Genomic DNA, 22,637 nt, shown 5'->3' with positions numbered 1-22,637 from the left:
GATGAGTACTTATTGTATGCTTGTTTGTTTGTCTGCGATAGAATACCCGGAGTGCGCCGCCTGTTACTTCGAATCGTTAGGTTTCGCGGATCATCAGCAAGGCAAGTAACACTTTGATCATACCTTTTCTACTACCCAGTTTTATTGCATTAGATCAATCCTCACACATTGCTTGATTAGGATCTAATTAAATTGTGGGATGGGAAGTAGATGAGGTAGAACCTATTACCCGTTTATTATCAAACCTTGGGAGTTACTTCTACGTTTGCTTATTATGCCATGCTATGCTAGTAGACGTGGATTGGGTGAGTGATATCCATGACAGATGTGAGATTGTTAATTAATGGTTTATCTAAGGTGGCAACTTAAACACACATCTGGGTGGATTGAGGCACCTGGGTATTCCAGGACTTGCCTGTTTTCTTTTGGACCGCCACCCAGGCTCAAAGGGATCATGAGACTATTCATACTAGAAACTTCCGTGTGCAGCCACAAGCTATTATGGGCTCTAGCATAGTTGACTAAATCATGCGAACTCTTACAGTGGTAGACTAGCAGATGTAGGGGATGTGGGTGGTACGGTCTACCCATCATAAGGTGCTAGCGCTTCTGAAAGACTATGTCTCGGTCATCCGTCTTCTCAAACAGCCTGTAGTGCGAGAAACCAAACGGAGGCGATCGAGTCTTGTGGGGAAAAGTGCGCAAACCTCTGCAGAGTGTAATAAACTAATCATGGTTAGCCGTGTCCCCGGTTATGGACATCTTGAGTATCTAGTACTTGGTTTTTCATGTGAATCTCAACATGTTACTCTAAATTAATTTTGTTGGGTTATGTTTAATGATGATGCTTAATTGGGATTGAGAATGCTGTCAACCATTCTCAATGTTTAACAACCACCATGATAGTAATTAAATTTTATTCCTCTGAAGTAGGGGAAAATTGTCTTTACGCAAAACTGTAACCATAGAGCTTTCCACCAGCCAAATATGCATATAGTATAGTTGTTTCATTCCATTACTCTCTAGGTGTTACCTTGCCAGCATATTCCATGTGCTGACCTGTTTCGGGCTGCAACTTAATGTTGCAGACTTTTCAGACGACGATTAAGGAGTTTTTAGGTCGTGGTTCTATACTCAGTGATGCCGTTGGAGTTGATGGACTCACTTATCTTCCAAGCCTTCCGCTGTTATCGTTATTAGATGGCCTTAAGCCATACTTATTGTAATAAGTTCTCTTTTGAGACACTCGATGTAATAAGTGTGTGATTGCTACTCTGTTATAAATCCTCCGACTACTGTGTGGTGTCAGCATTACTGATCCAGGGATGACACCGGAGCACAGAGATCAGTCTGTTTGAGGTCTGGTCGCTACAGAGTCAGTCCTTGGTCTTTAAAGGTGCTCTGCATTTATGTTTTGCGGTCTCAGAAAGGGCTAGCGAGATACCATCTTGTTATATCATATTATGATTGTTTTGAGAAAGTGTTGTCATCCAAGATTTATTATTATGGCTCGCTAGTTGATTATGCTATTGATATGAGTAAACTTGAGACCTACAAATGTGGTTAGTTATAATCTTTGCTGAAAACTTGAATGCTGGCTTTACATATTTACAACAACAAGAGCAAACAGAGTTTGTAAAAGTTTTTCTTTATCACTTTTAGTTTGTCAACTGAATTGCTTGAGGACAAGCAAAGGTTTAAGCTTAGGGGAGTTGATACGTCTCCAACGTATCTACTTTTCCAAACACTTTTGCCCTTGTTTTGGACTCTAACTTGCATGATTTGAGTGGAACTAACCCGGACTGACGCGTTTTCAGCAGAATTACCATGGTGTTATTTATGTGCAGGAATAAACGTTCTCGGAATGACCTGAAACTTCACGGAGCAACTTTTCAGAAAATATGAAAATACCTGCAAAAGATGAAGGCCAGAGGGCCCACCACCTATTCACGAGGGTGGGGGCGCGCCCCCTACCTCATGGGCCCCCTGTTGCCTCTCCGACTACAACTCCAACTCCATATATTGTGTTTCGGGGAGAAAAAATCAGAGAGAAGAAATCATCGCGTTTTACGATACAGAGCCGCCGCCAAGCCCTAAAACCTCTCGGGAGGGCTGATCTGGAGTCCGTTCGGGGCTCCAGAGAGGGGAATCTGTTGCCATCGTCATCATTAACCATCCTCCATCACCAATTTCATGATGCTCACCGCCGTGCATGAGTAATTCCATCATAGGCTTGCTGGACGGTGATGGGTTGCATGAGATCTATCATATAATCGAGTTAGTTTTGTTAGGGTTTGATCCCTAGTATCCACTATGTTCTGAGATTGATGTTGCTATGACTTTGCTATGCTTAATGCTTGTCACTAGGGCCCAAGTGCCATGATTTCAGATCTGAACCTATTATGTTTTCATCAATATATGAGTGTTCTTGATCCTATCTTGCAAGTCTATAGTCACCTATTATGTGTTATGATCCGTTAACCCCGAAGTGACAATAATCGGGATACTTACCGGTGATGACCGTAGTTTGAGGAGCTCATGTATTCACTATGTGTTAATGCTTTGTTCCGGTTCTCTATTAAAAGGAGGGCTTAATATCCCTTAGTTTCTGTAAGGACCCCGCTGCCATGGGAGGGTAGGACAAAAGATGTCATGCAAGTTCTTTTCCATAAGCATGTATGACTATATTCGGAATACATTCCTATATTACATTGACGAACTGGAGCTAGTTCTGTGTCACCCTAGGTTATGACTGTTACATGATGAACCGCATCCGGCATAATTCTCTATCACCGATCCATTGCCTACGAGCTTTCCATATATTGTTCTTCGCCTATTTACTTTCCCGTTGCTATTTCTATCATCACTACAAAATACCAAAAACATTACTTTTACTACTGTTACCTTTTGCTGCTGTTACCACTACTATCATATTACTTTCCTACTAAATACTTTGCTGCAGATACTAAGTTTCTAGGTGTGGTTGAATTGACAACTCTGCTGCTAATACTTCAGAATATTCTTTGGCTCCCCTTGTGTCGAATCAATAAATTTGGGTTGAATACTTTACCCTCAAAAACTGTTGCGATCCCCTATACTTTTGGGTTATCAAGACTATTTTCTGGCACTATTGTCGGGGAGCATAGCTCTATTCTTTGAGTCACTTGGGATATATATCTGCTTATCATTATGAAGAACTTGAGAGATCCAAAAACCAAGATCTATCCCTCAACTACGAGGGGAGGTAAGGAACTACCATCTAGCTCTGCACTTGATTCACCTTCTGTTTTGAGTAAGCTTCCGACACCTACACCTGCTTCTGCTATTTGTTCTGATATGTTGCATGTTATTGATGATGCCACTTCTGCTATGCATAATACTTATGATGAAACTACTTCTATGCTTGATACTACTGTCCCACTTGGTAAATTTCTTGATGAACAACTTGCTAGAGCTAGAGAAATTAAAAATATTGAATCTGATGATATTGCTGAAAGTGATGATGAAGAATCACTTGTTATTTCTAAGGGTTATGTTTTTGATCAAGAAGCTTCTTTAGCTATTTTAGCTTGCAAAAATAGAAATGAACTCAAAAGGTTATTAGCTAAATGGAGTAAGCAATCTCTAAATGCTAGAATGAATCCTGACCCTGCTTCTGCTACTTCACCTATCTTTGTTACTGATAAGGATTATGAATTCTCTATTGATCCTGATATAATTACTTTGGTTGAATCTGATCCTTTTCATGGTTATGAATCTAAAACTGTTGTGGCACATCTCACTAAATTGAATGATATAGCCACCCTGTTCACTAAAGATGAGAGAACTCGTTACTTTCACATTCTTAAAATATTTGCGTTCTCATTAAAGGGTGATGCTAAGATATGGTTTAATTCTCTTGATCCTGGTTGTGTGCGTAGTCCCTAGGATATGATTTATTACTTCTCTGCTAAATATTTCCCTACTCATAAGAAACAAGCTGCTTTAAGGGATATATATAATTTTGTGCAAATTGAAGAAGAGAGTCTCCCACAAGCTTGGGGGAGGCTTCTCCAATTACTTAATGCTTTGCCTGATCATCCTCTTAAGAAAAATGAAATACTTGATATCTTTTATAATGAACTAATCGGTGCTTCCAGAGATTACCTAGATAGTTGTGCAGGTTCTGTTTTCAGGGAAAGAACACCGGATGAAGCTGAAATCCTATTGAATAATATGTTGACAAATCAAAATAATTGGACACCTCCGGAGCCAATTCATGAGCCTATTCCTAAACCAACTCCGAAGAAAAGGGGTATTCTATTTCTCAGTCCTGACGATATGCAAGAGGCAAAGAAATCTATGAAAGAAAAAGGTATTAAAGCTGAAGATGTTAAGAATTTACCTCCAATTGAAGAAATACATGGTCTTAATTTACCGCGTGTTGAAGAAACATATAATCTTAATCCATTACCTATTGAATAAACTCATGGTCTTGATAACCAGACACAGGTAGTAAAGGTAAATTCTCTCTATAGATATGATAAAGCTGAAATCCCGTTTACTAAATTTGCTAGCCCATGCTTAGATGAGTTTGATAAATTTATGGCTAAGCAAGAAGACTTCAATGCTTATTTTGGTAGACAATTGAAATACAATTCAAATATGCTTGAACACTTGGGTGATTATATGGCAAATGTTAAAGGCAAACTTAAACTTATTAGTAAACATGCTTCTATGGTTACCACTCAAGTAGAACAAGTACTTAAAGCTCAAAATGATTTGCTCAATGAATTGAATAGTAAAGATAATGATAATGCTGTTAGAGTTATGACTAGAGGTGGTGGAATGACTCAAGAACCTTTGTATCCTAAAGGCCACCCTAAAAGAATTGAGCAAGATTCTCAGAGAAATAATATAGATGTACCTAGTTCTTCTAAAAGGAAGAAAAAGAAAAATGATAGGACTTTGCATGCTTCTAGTGAACCTGTTGCTGAAACACCTGAGAATCCAAATGATATTTCTATTTCTCATGCTGAAACTCAATTAGGTAATGAACCTGAAACTAGTGGTAATGTTAATGATAATGTTCATGATGATGCTCAACCTAGTAATGATAATGATATAGAAATTGAACCTGCTGTTGATCTTGATAACCCACAATCAAAGAATCAACGTTATGATAAAAAAGACTTTGTTGCTAGGAAACATGGTAAAGAAAGAGAGCCTTGGGTTTAGAAACCCATGCCTTTTCCTCCCAAACCATCCAATAAAAAGCATGATGAGGATTTTGAGCGCTTTGCTGAAATGATTAGACCTATCTTTTTGCGTATGCGATTAACTGATATACTCAAAACCAATCCTTATGCTAAGTACATGAAAGATATAATTACAAATAAAAGAAAGATACCGGAAGTTGAAATTTCCACCATGCTTGCTAATTACACTTTTAAGGGTGGAATACCCAAGAAACTTGGAGATCCGGTGTACCAACTATACCATGCTCCATTAAAAGAAACTATGTTAAAACTGCTTTATGTGATCTTGGAGCCGGTGTTAGTGTTATGCCTCTCTCTTATATCGTAGACTTGATTTGAATAAGTTGACACCTACTGAAATATCTTTGCAAATGGCTAATAAATCAACTGCTATACCTATCGGTATTTGTGAGGATGTGCCTGTTGTAGTTGCAAACGTTACTATTTTAACGGACTTTGTTATTCTTGATATTCCCGAGGACGATAGTATGTCTATTATTCTTGGAAGACCCTTTTTGAATACTGCAGGGGCTGTTATTGATTGCACTAAAGGCAATGTCACTTTTCATGTTAATGGCAATGAGCATACGATACACTTTCCGAGGAAACAACCTCAAGTTCATAGTATCAACTCTATTGGAAAAATTCCATCGATTATATTTGGGGGTTTTGAATTTCCTCTTCCTACTGTCAAGAAGAAATATGATATTCTTATTATTGGGGATGTGCATATCCCCATTGAGGTAACATAGTGTTATTCGAAGTTTCTCCGGTTCCATATTATTCGGAATGAGTTTGTTAACAAGACCTGATCAACCTTGTTAGTGGATTCCTTTTGATGATCATCAGATGGATGAAACTAGAAGGCACAACCTTCTGTACCCCACTTTTACTTTATGATATTTATATTAAATAAAATAAAAATAAATATTTTTCTATCTGTTATCTGATTATCCGTGCAATATAAAAATACCTCGAAAATATAAATTCTCCAAATGCCCTGAAATTTAAATATGATTTTTCTAGAATATTTGAGAATATTTGGCACTAAGAACACAGCAGGGGGGCCAACCACCTGCCCACGAGGGTGGAGGGCGCGCCCTACCCCCCTAGGCACGCCCCCTGCCTCATGGGCCCACGGTGGCCCTCCTCCACTTATCCTTTCACCGACACACTCCTTCTTCCTCCCACAAACACGAATAACCAGCTCAAACCCGAGTCCAAGCTCGTTTTGTTGCCATTTTCGATCTCCTTGCTCAAAGCACCTCTCACAAAACTGCTTGGGGAGATTGTTCCTTGGTATGTGACTCCTCCATTGGTCCAATTAGTTTTTGTTCTAGTGCTTTATTCATTGCAATTTTTTGCTGCTTAGGTGACCCTGTTCTTGAGCTTGCATGTCAAATTTATATGGTCAAAAGTAGTTTTGATGCATGATATAGGCCCTAGGCACTTGTAGGAGTAGTTGCTATTAAAATTATTGAGTTTGGTTTACTTTTATTTTGAAGCTACTAAAAAATTTCAGAATTTTTCAGAGGAAGAAATATGCTTAGGAAAATGTTCCAAGGTGGTTCTTCAAGGAAGCAAGGACCCATGCTTGCAATGCGTGATGCTGATGACGAGCCACCAAGAGACGCTCCAGTGCGTCCTTATGAGTGGCCTTCTGAGAACTTTATGGATCGAGCGGGAATTAAGGAAGAATTCAACGCATATTTGCGTAACGCTGATCTTGTGAGCTTCGAAGAAGAGAAGTGCAGCTAGTACCACAACCTCACCAGTACCTTTGTGAGGAGGTTTGAATTTTCAACTTCACATAATTCTCCAACTGTCCTGTTTGATCTTTATGATAATTCTTACACTATGGACTTAGAGGATTTTACCACTGCATGCAAACTTCCACAATGGGGTAGTATATGGGATCCTCGCAAATCTGAATTTAGAGATTTTCTTGCTAGCATAACTGTGGGAGAATCTAGAGATATTACACAAGCTACCATAGCGAGCATTCACTTTCCTGCTATACAGTATTTTTCACTCTTCATAGGTAGATGCATAAATGGTAAAGATGAACCATGTCACATGTGTGTCCCTGACCTCAGTATTCTTAGGAGTGCTGTGTTAGGAGACAAATCTTATAATTTGGGAGCCATTGTTGCACGTAGGTTGCATCTTAATAGATTTAATGGAGATTTCTTTGGTGGAATTTATGCAACCCGCATAGCTAATTTTCTTGGTGTAGCCATACGCGAAGATGATGTTGAATTACCTCCTGCTTATCTAGATTTTAATGCTATGGTTCACCACCAGTTTGTCGAGGTGAACGAATCACCTCTCCAGTACTGACTAATCTTTGACAGACGCCATGTTGTCTCTATTACTCTCCCTACTCCTGCCTTCTTTGATTATCAGGCAAGAGGAAGATATACTATTACCAGAGAGGAGGCAGATGAGTACGAGAGGAGAGAGGAGGCCGCTCATCGCCACGCTGCAGCTCAGCAGGCGATAGCCGTTGCATCGCAGTACGACCCCAGCTACTATTATGGATATCCGCCAGGCCAGCCGTGGCCATAGACCAACTTAGGCCAAAAGCCTAAGCTTGGGGGAGTACGTATTTCCCTCCGACATTACATTTATGCACACACACTCATTGCTAGATGTTGGTGCTCATACTTTTTCATTGTATCATCCATGCTAGTTTATTTCCCTTTTTATGCTTTCTTCTTGTGTATATAATAAACCTTAAGAAAAACCAAAAAAATTAGTTGTAGCTTTTAATTAGTTTAATTTCCATGCTTGTAGTAGTAATTAAAAAGAAAACCCAAAAAGATTTCATGTTCTTCTTTTGCTTGTTGGGAGCTTTCCCGTGTAAATAGTTTTATTTCTTTTCTTTGGGGGTCGATAGGAGAAGACCATAATTAAATTGTTGAAGTGGCTCTTATATGCATTATTGTTTATCTGACAAAAGAGCCCATATTGCCTTGTCTTCTCCTGTTTATTGAATGCCTGCAGATTCCAGGTTAGTCCAATGCACGTGCACTATTATTATTATTCTCATCGTTCGGTCGTGCAAGTGAAGGGCAATTATGACGATATATGATGGACTGGCTGAGATGAGAAAAGCTGGTATGAACTCGACCTCTTTTGTTTTTGTAAATATGATTAGTTCATTGTTCCTGATTCAGCCTATTATGAATAAACATGTTTGCAATGACAATTAGAGATCATAGTTTCTTGTGCCATGCTTGATTAGCTATGAGTTATAATGGTTTACCTTGCGTGCCAACATGCTATTGGGATAGTTATGATGTGGTATGATAGGGTGGTATCCTCCTCTGAATGATTTAAGTGACTTGACTTGGCACATGTTCACGCATGTAGTTGAAACAAAATCAACATAGCCTTCACGATATTTATGTTCATGGTGGATTATATCCTACTCATGCTTGCATTCGGTGTTGATTAATTCTAATGCATGTTCATGATTGTTGTCGCTCTCTAGCTGGTCGCTTCCCAGTCTTTTGCTAGCCTTCACCTGTACTAAGCGGGAATGCTGCTTGTGCATCTAATCCCTTAAACCGCAAAGTTATTCCACATGAGTCCACTATAGCTACCTATATACGGTATCTACCTGTCATTCCAAGTAAATTTCTATGTGCCAAACTCTAAAACTTCAAATAAATATCCTGTTTTGTATGCTCGAATAGCTCATGTATCAACTAGGGTTGTCTGTATCTTCCATGTTAGGCGGGTTATTCTCAAGAGGAGTGGACTCCGCTCCTCACTCACGAGACAAATGGATGGTCATCGGGATGCCCAGTCCCATGCTTTATGCAAACTAAATCAAAATAATTGCAAACAAAACTCCCCCTGGGGCTCTTGTTAGTTGGAGGCACTCATTGTTTCGACCAAGCCATGGATTGATGCTTGTTGGTGGAAGGGGGGGTATAAACTTTATCATTCTGTTTGGGAACTGCCTATAATGTGTGTAGCATGGAAGATATCGCCATCTCTTGGTTGTTATGTTGACAATGAAAGTATACCGCTCAAAATATTATTCACCCCTGTTTCAAAACCGAGCTCTGGCACCTCTACAAATCCATGCTTCCCTTTGCGAAGGGCCTATCTATTTACTTTTATGCTGAATCATCATCCTCTTATTAAAAAGCACCAGTTGGAGAGCACCGCTATCATTTGCATTCATTACTGTTAGTTTACATTGAGTATGACTTGACTGGATCTCTTTTACCAAGAATTACAGTGTCTAGTCAGTCCTTGGTCTTTAAAGGTGCTCTACATTTATGTTTTGTGGTCTCAGAAAGGGCTAGCGAGATACCATCTTGTTATATCATATTATGATTGTTTTGAGAAATTGTTGTCATCTGAGATTTATTATTATGGCTCGCTAGTTGATTATGCTATTGATATGAGTAAACTTGAGACCTATGCATTATTGCAAATGTGGTTAGTTATAATCATTGCTGAAAACTTGAATGCTGGCTTTACATATTTACAACAACAAGAGCAAATAGAGTTTGTAAAAGTTTTTCTTTATCACTTTCAGTTTGTCAACTGAATTGCTTGAGGACAAACAAAGGTTTCAGCTTGGGGGAGTTGATACGTCTCCAACGTATCTACTTTTCCAAACACTTTTGCCCTTGTTTTGGACTCTAACTTGCATGATTTGAATGGAACTAACTCGGACTGACGCTGTTTTCAGCAGAATTACCATGGTGTTATTTATGTGCAAGAACAAAGGTTCTCAGAATGACCTGAAACTTCACGGAGGAACTTTTCAAAAATATGAAAAATACCTGCAAAAGATGAAAGCCAGAGGGCCCACCACCTGTCCACGAGGGTGGGGGCGCGCCTGCCCCCCTAGGGCGCGCCCCTACCTCGTGGGCCCCCTGTTGCCTCTTTGACTCCAACTCGAACTCCATATATTGTGTTTTGGGGAGAAAAAAATCAGAGAGAAGAAATCATCGCGTTTTACGATATGGAGCCGCCGCCAAGCCCTAAAACCTCTTCGGAGAGGGGAATCCGTCGCCGTCGTCATCATCAACCATCCTCCATCACCTATTTCAGTATGGTCACCGCCGTGTGTGAGTAATTCCATCGTAGGCTTGCTGGACGTGATGGGTTGGATGAGATCTATCATGTAATCGAGTGAGTTTTGTTAGTGTTTGATCCCTAGTATCCACTATGTTCTGAGATTGATGTTGCTATGACTTTGCTATGCTTAATGCTTGTCACTAGGGCCCGAGTGCCATGATTTCAGATCTGAACATATTATGTTCTCATCAATATATGAGTGTTCTTGATCCTATCTTGCAAGTCTATAGTCACCTATTATGTGTTATGATCTGTTAACCCCGAAGTGACAATAATCGGGATACTTACCGGTGATGACCGTAGTTTGAGGAGTTCATGTATTCACTATGTGTTAATGCTTTGTTCCGGTTCTCTATTAAAAGGAGACCTTAATATCCCTTAGTTTCCGTAAGGACCCCGCTGCCACGGGAGGGTAGGACAAAAGATGTCATGCAAGTTCTTTTCCATAAGTACGTATGACTATATTCAGAATACATGCCTACATTACATTGACGAACTGGAGCTAGTTCTATGTCACCCTAGGTTATGATTGTTACATGATGAACCGCATCTGGCATAATTCTCTATCACCCATCCATTTCCTACAAGATTTCCATATATTGTTCTTCGCTTATTTACTTTCCCGTTGCTATTGCTATCATCACTACAAAATACCAAAACATTACTTTTAGTACTGTTACCTTTTGCTACCGTTACCACTACTATCATATTACTTTCCTACTAAATACTTTGTTGTAGATACTAAGTTTCCAGGTGTGGTTGAATTGACAACTCAGCTGCAAATACTTGAGAATATTCTTTGGCTCCCCTTGTGTCGAATCAATAAATTTGGGTTGAATACTTTACCCTCGAAAACTGTTGCGATCCCCTATACTTGTGGGTTATCAGTTGGATGCACACCCACTTAGTTTCTTTTTGAGCTTTCATACACTTATAGCTCTAGTACATCCGTTGCATGGCAATCCCTACCCACTCACATTGATATCTATTGATGGGCATCTCCATAGCCCGTTGATACACCTAGTTGATGTGAGACTATCTTCTCCTTTTTTTCTTCTCCACAACCACCATTCTATTCCACCTATAGTGCTATGTCCATGGCTCACGCTCATGTATTGTGTGAAGATTGAAAAAGTTTGAGAACATCAAAAGTATGAAACAATTGCTTGTCTTGTCATCAGGGTTGTGCATGATTTAAATATTTTGTGAGATGAAGATAGAGCATGATTTAAATATTTTGTAGGGATAGCTTTCTTTGGCCATGTTATTTTGAGAAGACATAATTGCTTAGTTAGTATGCTTGAAGTATTATTATTTTTATGTCAATATTAAACTTTTGTCTTGAATCTTATGGATCTGAATATTCATGCCTCAATAAAGAAGATTACATTGATAAATATGTTAGGTAGCATTCGACATCAAAAATTCTATTTTTATCATTTACCTACTCAAGGACGAGCAGGAATTAAGCTTGGGGATACTTGATACGTCCCCAACGTATTCTATAATTTTTGAGTGTTCCATGCTATTATATTATCAACCTTGGATGTTTTATATGCATTTATATGCTATTTTATATGATTTTTGGGACTAACCTATTAACCTAGAGCCCAGTGCCAATTTTTGTTTTTCCTTGTTTTTGAGTTTTACAGAAAAGGAAAATCAAACGAAGTCCAATTGACCTGAAACTTCACGGAACTTATTTTTGGACTAGAAGAAGGCCATGGAGTAAAAGAGTTGGGCCAGAAGAGTCCCGGGCTTCCCACGAGGGTGGGGGGCGCGCCTCCCTACCTCGTGGACAGCCCGAAGACCCCCCTGACTTGTTCCCGACTCCAACACCTCTTATATAACTCAAAACTTCCAGAAAGAAACCTAGATCGGGAGTTTCACCGCTAGAAGCCTCCGTAGCCACCAAAAACCAATCTAGACCCATTCCGGCACCCTGCCAGAGGGGGGAATCCCTCTGCGGTGGCCATCTTCATCGTACCGGCACTCTCCATGACGAGGAGGGAGTAGTTCACCCTCAGGGCTGAGGGTATGTACCAGTAGCTATGTGTTTGATCTCTCTCTCTCTCTCTCTCTCGTGTTCTTGATTCGGGACGATCTTGATGTATCGCGAGCTTTCCTATTATAGTTGGATCTTATGATGTTTCTCCCCCTCTACTCTCTTGTGATGAATTGAGTTTCCCCTTTGAAGTTATCTTATCGGATTGAGTCTTTAAGGATTTGAGAACACTTGATGTATGTCTTGCATGTGCTTATCTGTGGTGACAGTGGGATATCACGTGATCTACTTGATATATGTTTTGGTGATCAACTTGCGAGTTCCGTGACCTCGTGAACTTATGCATAGGGGTTGGCACATGTTTTCGTCTTGACTCTCCGGTAGAAACTTTGGGGCACTCTTTGAAGTTCTTTGTGTTGGTTGAATAGATGAATATGAGATTGTGTGATGCATATCGCATAATCATACCCACAGATACTTGAGGTGACATTGAAGTATCTTGGTGACATTAGGGTTTTGGTTGATTTGTATCTTAAGATGTTATTCTAGTACGAAATCTAGGATAGATTGAATGGAACACTACAAAAAAATACACTTCTGTGATGATACGTGTTTGTCACAGTAGGTCGCTTTTTTTGTCATGCATGTACATCCATGACAAATTTATGACAGAATCAAGATAGTCATACATGTGCTGTCGTAGAAGTGTTCCATGACATTACCAAAATTATCATCACGGAAGTGTCCACTTCCATGACGATAAATCGCCCGTCACAGAAGTGCTTTCGTCAAGGGTGACCGACACGTGGCTTCCACCGTAACGGAACGCCGTTAAGCTATCGGGTCGGGTTTTGGATCCGATAACCCGTTAACAACCCCGACCAATGGGAAATTTCCACGTGTAAAATTCTTATTGGCCGGACGAAACACGTGTCAGCTCGTCAGTGGGTCAGATAGGCGCCTATGATACATCGACACATGGCACGGCCCAACAGAGGCCCATTGCTGTGAAAAGGCCGGCCCATTTGACTTGGTCAAAAGGTGGCGGGCCGGCCCATGGAAAGCCTGTTAACGGCCTGTTCGCATATAGCCCATTTACAGCCCGCTAACCCAAGGCCCGTTACGCCCTATCCGAATTAGGCCCAGTAGCGTCATCTAGGCCATCCAATATGATTCCAGCCCATTTTCATTTCTGGCCCATGTATGGCCCATGACGTCTTTCGGCCCATATGAGGCCCTATGTAACTCTTGGCCTATTAACGACCCATGGTGAAACTGGCCCGTAATGAACAGTGTATCACTTTACTCCCATTAATGGCCCATGGTGAAACTGGCCTGTAATGAACAGTGTATCACTTTATACCCATTAATGGCCCTTTATTCCGTTGGGCCGTTTCCAGCCCATGTTATCTTTCGGCCTTCTCAGAGCCTATTTATTCTTGGGCTCATTTCCAACATTCGTTTACTTACGGCCTGTTACTGTCATTTTCTGCTTGTGGGCCAAATTCAGCCCGTGGTTACAGTCGGCCGTTTGTGGTCCGTTAATACGTTGGGCCGTTTTCATAGCGTCATCAAATACGGCCTATTAACGATGGCCCATTATGTTCGGCCCATGAATGGACGATTCCAACTCTAGCCCGTTTACGGCCATAATGCGGCCTGTTATTGGCCCATGTTTGGCCAATCAATCATACGGCCCGTATAAGGCCCATTGATGATACGGCCCACAGAAGGCCCGTTGTTTCTACGGCCCGTAGAAGGCCTACTATTTCTATGGCCCATAGAAGGCCCACTGTTTCTACTGCCCGTAGGAGGCCCAGTGTCACTACAGTAAATATTAGTCCATGGTTATTGTGGCCTAGTTTTAAAAAATAGGTTATTGCAGCCACTAGTTAACCGCGGAAAAAGAACTACAATGACTACAAGCAAAACAAATAAACAAGACAACAAGGAAATAAATAAGCAAGCAACTAACGCTAGGCTATCACGGCTATTACACATATTACATCCATTGGGCATCAAAGTTCGCCACCAGTGCAAATATAGGGAACAAAGCAGCATATCATATACACTGGCCGTCAAAATTGGCCACCAATGCAAATAAACGCGTCTGCAAAACAAGAGCATAACTAAAACAACTTCAGAAGAGCTCAAGAAACATTATCCTGGGTATCCACCATGCTGGCAATAAGCTTAGCAAGCCGATTAGCTTTGTCCTGTTTGGCGCTAAAATCTTCCAACGCTTGCTGTTGCACCAGAAAGTATGCATCTGAATGCTCCAGGGACTTCCGCAGTCCTTCCGCTTCTTGTCGCAGCACAGCTGATCGATGTTTTTCAGCTTGTAGTTGAGACTCAAGAAACCGAACTAATTCAGACAGTGAGTTTGAATAGCTTGTGCAAGCGGTAGTGGCCAGTAACTACAACACTAAACCAAGACAGATGTGTCACTATCCTGAACCTTATCTGCATTACTTCCTTTACCGTTGCTTAATAAGGCACTCTTCCCCAATATTCTGTCAGCATTCTAAAAGAAGAGACAAGCAGACACATAAAAGTTTAGCATGTACTAGTATATGAAACTCATTTCGGTGAACCAGTTCATTAGTAAGGTGGACAGGATTAAACTACCAAGTCTTCTATTGCCAGGTACTAGTACATAATAAAAGCATCAAACAAACATATATCTATGTCATATGGTAGCAATGGAATCTTAAATTAGAACAGTTGTTCTTCAGGTTTAGGCACTTGTTCTACATGAACAGAGTACAGTAAGATGCAAGAATATAATGCTTAAAAATAGAAAATGAGCTCATAGACCTTACCACATTCTTGGTTCGGGACCAGTACAGAACAAGGCGTTCCCAGTCATCGTCCAGTAAATGTGTCTCAGGAGAACGTAAGGGAATTTGATGAGTTTCTTTGCCGGTGAAGTATGTTTTCTTCAGGTAATTCCGATACTGCCACCAAGCATTCTTGAAGATAGCAGAGGTATTAGCGCAGGTTACCTCATCCTGAGTTTCCAAATCGGTCCTTCTCTATAGAGAAAAATGGGAAAATTTGCTGTATTATAACCATCATGGAGGTAGGATGTATGGGACGAAGCAAAGTAATTGCCATGAATAACATTACTTACACATAACTCCTGGACAAACACCTGCAACTGGCATTTTCCTTCATCTTTAGTATAATACTTCCAAGATGGGAAGATACGCACATACGATTTAACAACATCAAATGCGATAGATGCTAAACTACGACTAGCTGGTTGTGCTTCCTCCACAGGAATAAGCGTACTAACTGGTGGAGTTGGGGTTCGCCGTGATAGTACTGGCCCTTTGCGCACTGGAGCTGCCTTACAAACTGCTCTTGTTTGGGAGCTCTGTGGTGGAGATGGTGCTGTGTCAACAGGAACTGGGTTACTATCGGCTGGGGTTGGGGTTAGATTGGGTGAAGCTGGTTCTCTGTCCATCATAGTAGGAGTACAATCTACGAGAGTTTGGGTTATGTGTGGTAGGGCTGGTTCTTGTGCATGTACAACCGGGGTGCTATCTCCACCAAGAGGTAGCACTGTTTTATTTGAAAACCGTGTTTTTAGTCCGCTAGATACTGGCATCACCCGCTCCAATTCAAATGGCTGATAAATAGGAAACATAGTTGAATGTACATACATTGTATGAGAGACAGATGCAATAGATAGTGTGGAAAAAAGAGGGCATGAAATAGTTGACATGTATATTGTTTAACTAAAACGGATAGCATGACATAATTTCACATATATGATGTCTATCTAAACTGGATAGCATAGCATAACATAATTCAAAGATATGATGAATAACTAAACAGGATCGCATGACATAATTCACCTACATGTTATCTAAGTAATTAGGATCGCATCATTTAATTCACATATGTGATTTATATGCTAAACAGAGGGCATTCGATATGATGTCTGAACTAACAACATGGTGTTGAATATTGTGTATATGATGTCTAAACTATGCAATGCAAGACACCGTATGCATGATATGAGCAGTATAACCGTGCCAAGTTAGAGCATACACCTCAGTGGGGGAATAGGAATGGTCATCTGTCTCTGAATCCATCTCTGAGGAGCTATCGGGACCCAACAAGAGATCTGCTTCGACAGGTAGCACTGTCTGCTCTGAAGGCCTTGTTTTCACTCCAGATTTTTCCATCTCCCACCCAAATGGCTGATTCACAGGAAGAGTTGTTTAATGTACAAACATTGTCGACAAATGGAAATGTAATGAAGAAAAGGATGGGAAAGATATCATTCAAATATATGATGCCTGGTTAAACAGGATGGCATTGCACATTTCACATATATTATGGCTGGCTAAAAGGCATGACACTGCATAATTACCATATATGATATAGAAACTAAACAGGTGGCATTGCAGAACATGTCTAAACTAAGCAGATGACATATATGATGTCAAAAGTAGGCACTTAAAGGCAACATATGCATGATATGACTAACATCATCATGCCAATGTAGAGAAAACACCTTGGGGGTAAATAGGAGTGGTCAGCGGTGTCCGAATCCGCCTCAGAACAGATATCTTCCTCTGGATTACAATCTGGAGAGGGGTGGGGAGGGTTTGCCATTGAACCCACCATGGAGCGATGTCTGCATGACATTGTATTGCCGCGCAAAACCCTTCTCTTTTTCTCTACATGTTCAGCATGACTGTGTACAATATCTGACATGCATACGAAAAAAATATGGTGAGATTATGTAAGGAGAGCATGCAGAAATTTAGAGTGATGGTAACAACTAGTGGATCGATGTTTTTCTGTTGAACCAAAATAGCCCTAATGGATCGACGTGAATGTATAGTAATAAGTGATGCAACAAGTGTACAACCTCTTTGCCGTAGCCGTGTCGACCTCAGCATCATTGGGTTGGTCGCTGAAGCAGTTGAGGCAGAGGTGGCTGTCAGAGGTGTGGAGGAAGATCTGAGGAATCTGTAGACGGTGTCCAGGGCACTGCTCTGTTGTGATGGACCGTTCTGTCGTTGGAGCAGCTCTAGTGAGCCGTAAGACGTCAAGGCTGAAGCAGCACAAGACAGACATCGTCAATCTCAAGTGGGATTCTAATAGCATCTCCAATAGATGATGTAAAATGGATGTAAAATTAACATCACCAAAAACCACCTGACTACAACAGATGAGGTAAAAACTGTTGACTCTGAACTTAACTGTCGAAACTGAAATTTACTGTGGAATCTGAATGCTACTGTCGAAACTAAACGCAATGGTAGCAGAGAGGCACTTGACATGTAGTTTAGGGAGGGCCTGCAGTTCATCTTCAACCTGCACCCCCCTGAGCCGCCAGCCACCACCGGCTGAACCGCCGGCCCCAGCGCCGCCTCGCCGCCCCGAAACAACTCACCACCACCGCCCCGGCCAGCCCTCTAGGCCCCCCGCCCCCACCCTGAACCCTAAGATAGATAGTGGGGTACCTCTCCGGCGAGCCCCCGTCCCCGCTGCGGGTGGTTCTTCCTTAACTCCTGTGAGGCCCCCAACCCCTGAAAATTGACTAACCCAAAAGTCGATTCAGTCGACTGAAATGTGGCTTAATCGGAGCAGCGCAGCAGCACGAGCGAGGGGGGGAGCAACAGCAGCAGCTGGGCGAGCGAGCTATCGAGCGAGAGCCAGAGCAGCAGCAGCAGATCCGGCCGGTATGGACGCCACCACCGAAGGGGCCTCGCACTGCGGGAGAGCCGCCGTGGAGATGTCGCCCGTGGCGCCAGCTTCAAGGTAGCCGCTCCATGGGTGTGCGGGATGGAGCACCGTCGGCGTCGGGAGGTCGAGTTAAGGAGAATGTGCGATGCGATGAGTGTACAACCTCTTTGGTGGCGCCGAGTAGGCCTCGGCTTCGTCCGAGGAGTCGGTGAGGATGTTGCGGTTCTGGTGGAGCAGATTAAGGCGGCGTTGTGGGGATGGAGCAGCCGCGATAGACGAGGCGATCATCGGAGCAGCTCCTTGGAGGAGGATGGGGCGGCTGAACCGGCGGGACAGCGAGATGGACGACAGATCCTCATCCGGGGAGGTGGACTAGGGACATCGAGCTGTTGCGCTGGATGACGTTGTTGGGAAAGAGGCTCCGGCTGGGCAGCGGTGACGTGGCGGACGGAGGAGGGTGGGGTTTCGTGGCTGGAGCGGAGAGGTTATGGCGGCCTGGGATTTCGAATGGCAAAAAGGGGGCGATGGGAGGGGGTGAAGCATGACTTAGGAACGCGCTTGTCCAAAATGTACGGTGTGTTACAAAAGTACCCCCCCACCGATTTGAACTAGCGGCCCTTTCGGCTCAGGGTTAGAAGGGGGATTTTGCGTGTCAGGATTTGGCAGCTGGAGGGAGTTTTCGCGCGCGTTGTAATTTCGGGATAGCAAGGCGCGGGTTGTGAAGGCGCCAGTTTTGGGAGCACGATATCTGAATTTTCGGGATATAACAAGACGCGGGTTGAATTTTAGGGACAAGCCTAACGTATAGTAATATTGTACTTGTACGTACCAAATTAATTAGCACTTCCCTCAACCAAAGAGAAAACGAAAAAATAAAACTATTCACACCACACAAAGAGAGAGTCTTGCCCCGTTTTACTATACAAATGCTATTCAAAGCTACTCCCTCCTTCCATCTATATAGGACCTAATCCGTTTTTCGATGCTAACTTTGACCAAATATTAGAGCAATGATATATGACATGCAACTTACACAAATCACACCGTTAAATTCGTCTGTGAAAGGTTCTTTCAACGATATAATTTTCACATTGTGCATGTCATGTACTATTAATCTTGTCAATAGTCAAAGGCGGTCTTAAAAATCTCATTATGTCCTATATAGATGGAAGGAGGGAGTATGAATCCATGTTATGTCCGATTAAATTTTTCGCTTTCTGTATAATGCATGTAACCTACTCATGCCAACATTTTAGTGCATTCCAAATGTCTATACTACCGCTGCAATTCAAACTAAATTTGAATTCGTTTCTCTATTTCAATAAGAATCTACAATCATGATTGTTGCCAACTTCAACCATCATAGTTTCCTTGCTATCCGCCAGATATAAATCAGATGGCCTATAATGCAGGATGGCAGGCACACCATCATCAACAACTCCGTTTTTTATAAGAGTAGAGATAAAACATATTAAATGTAGTATACCATGTTGATAACCACCCCATGTGTATCACCATTATATATATTCACACATCCGTCGGTTTGAAACTCTATGATAAATTCTTCAAATATCTGAATTCGCTTTTTATAATGAAGTATATATGATCTCCATTCGTCTTTTACACCCACACAACCCTCTTATCTTTGTAGCTAGCGCTAACTTTCTCTTGTGCATGCACACGCCCGCATCCCTCTCACCCTCCCTCAGCATTCTCTAGCTCCATCGCACAAATTCGTCTTTTCACTTTAGGTCATTCACCCACGGTGTGTGTAGGCCCCCCAGCTCCTTCTTTACGGCACACATCGATCGATATGCCTGTCTAGCCAGGTGTGCCTAGCACAAACACAAGCTTCCCCTCTTCTCTTGTCACCGTCCACGCCTCACTCTCACCACTCTTTTCATCGTTCTCGTACTCACACACTCCTCCCCCTCGATATAGTATGCCTCTCGTACCACCTCCTACATGCATCCCTCTCTCTATCCTTCTCCTCATGCCTCATTTTCTTCTAACACACACATGCATGTATACCGATCGATCTCCCAACATATACCTAGATCGACTTTAACTACCCCCCATCGATCGACGTACCTCACAAATTATGTCAATCCTTTATCTTACAAAGGGCGATTGGTCTTCCTATGTAGTTATGTCTTCTTACCACAGCCACATCGTCCCCCTCATCATTCGTGCATGCCTCCTGACCCGTCTCTCACACGCACGTGCACAGACAACAAGCAGCCATCTCCTCTCTTATTGATATTGCGGGCGTGTCCTTCATTTGTCTAGCAAGCCTATCCCACCATTAATAGAAGCAACTCCACTACCACCCCCTCCAACACTCTAGCTTTGTCTCTCTCCCAACCTTATTCATCTCCTGCACATATGCATGGATGCCGATCGATCTCCCTTAATACATGAGGCAGATCGATCTCCTTAATACATGAGGTAGGCCTCTCTCCTCCTCCACACATATACCAGCCATTGTACCTCTATAGTTAATTGGGCCTCCCTCTTCCCCCACCACACACCGATAGTCGAGTGCTGCAGGTAGGTATCCATCCCACAGAGACAAACTGCACATGTCCCATCTCACGTTCCAGTAGGCCATCCACTCTATATCATTGACGTGGGCACACACAAATTCGATGGCACTCTTTCTCGATTGCACGCGCGCACACACACACACACATCATCCCTCTCTTCGATTCTATGGGACACCTCAAGCCGATGATACCTCCACTCTCTTCTCGTGGATCGCCCCCTCTATATATATGTTATATCCAGGGCTATTTCACACACATTGCATATGTTAAATTTTTTGATTGACCCCCCCCCAAAAAAAAACTCTCAAGAACCCACACACTATATCTCTCTAGGTTTGTATCTCTCTCACACAACCGCACGTAGGTGGTGTACATATACAAGAAGAGAATAGGTGCACCGTGCACGTACTCACGCTTCGTGCCCAGCCACACCCGCATGGGTACACGGTGGAGCTCATTTCTCCGCAGAAGCTGAATTTGTTTTTGAAACATCAAGTGGCCAGAGACTCGAAAACTTATTTTCCCATTAGTGACTTGTCGGGGTGGTGGATTTTAGTTTGTACGATAATGCTGCATCCACCTAAAGTAACGAAAGTTCTTACATAAACTTCCTAGTAATTCCCTCTTCGTAGGTGCAGCATTACTCCTAACATTTGTAATATCAGTTTGAAACTTGTAATATTGCCGTGCCCTATTCCTGAGTTTTCCAAATCCTGCAAATCAAACAGGTCCTGAGTTGGTGATGATGTTGTGCCTCCCATCTTTCACCAATAGCCGTCGGATCTAGATCTGACGCATACAAACCAAGCTTCTCCATTTTTGCAAAAAGATGCCCGCACTTGTTCCCTATTTACAAACAACTCCTTGTCTCTCACAATCTAGGAGTAGAAGGCCGTGGAAAAATCTGGTGCGATGGCCACTGCCGGAGCCGTCCACCCCCAATCTTGGTGTTCCGTGCAATGCACGGGCATCTACGCACGGGAAATTATGTCGGACAGGGCTAGTTGTAAGCAGGCTAGCTCTACAGCCATGATGATAGTGACTGCATACGGTGAGGCTGGCTATGGTATACCGAACACGGCGCCTATACTCAGGTGTCATCTCCGGCGCAGGGTCTTGTCACTTCACTGTGAGGAGCAGCACGTAATAATTTGACCATTGGGTAGTACAGTGCTAGTACTCCTACTACTACATTGGTAGTACTACTACTAGTACTAGTAGCACCACCATCTGGATTTAGGACTACTACCACGTCCACCGGCACCGAGGAACGTCTCCGGGTAGTATTGCTTGAGGCCGCCAGGGCGAGGGGCCGCTTGGACAACAGCTTCGTCTCCTTGTTCGATGAGGTCCTCCTCGGTTTCCTCGACAAGTTCACCATCGTCAAGAAGCTTCAGGACAACTTTGATGTAAGCCTCTAGCCGACGCGCCCAAGCTCTGCGATGCCCGCCACCCTCAACGGCCACTATGGTAACAACCTCTTCGACACACTGGTCGCCCTGCGCCTGCCCGCCGTCGCGCCGGAGAATGTCCACCTCGAGGTCGCGCTCGTCGCGCAGTGCCTGGCGCAGCAAGACACCGTCGACATAATCACCCACGTCTACGCGCAAATCGTCCACAAGGACTACTACATGCAAGAGGAGGACGATAGGACACTAGCCTTCTTGGAGCGCAGGGCAACCTTGGACGGCACTATTCAGAAGCACGTTGAGCTCGCCGCCAACACCACTGCTCCTCACACGTCGGTTGGTGACCCGGCGCACTAGGGCGTGAGGATGTCGTTGAACGTTGATGGATCCGTATGTATTTTTATCTTTCCATAAAATCCTTGTAGTAGTATATGATACTACAGTAATTATCTTGTCGGATGGCTGAGGAGGGAGAAGAGATGGCTGTAGCACGGACTCCAAGAAAATTGGTGTCGGATGGGACTCGTGTGGGTGGCGTGTGCCGTACTGCTAGGCGTGAATGCTACTGAGTTATGGCCCATGCCACCCCACTATATCGAGGTACGTAGAACAAATTTCCTCCAGT

This window comes from Triticum urartu, chromosome 5 (genome assembly GCF_003073215.2).
Source record: "Triticum urartu cultivar G1812 chromosome 5, Tu2.1, whole genome shotgun sequence".
NCBI lineage: Eukaryota > Viridiplantae > Streptophyta > Magnoliopsida > Poales > Poaceae > Triticum > Triticum urartu.
This window is presented reverse-complemented; position numbering follows the sequence as displayed.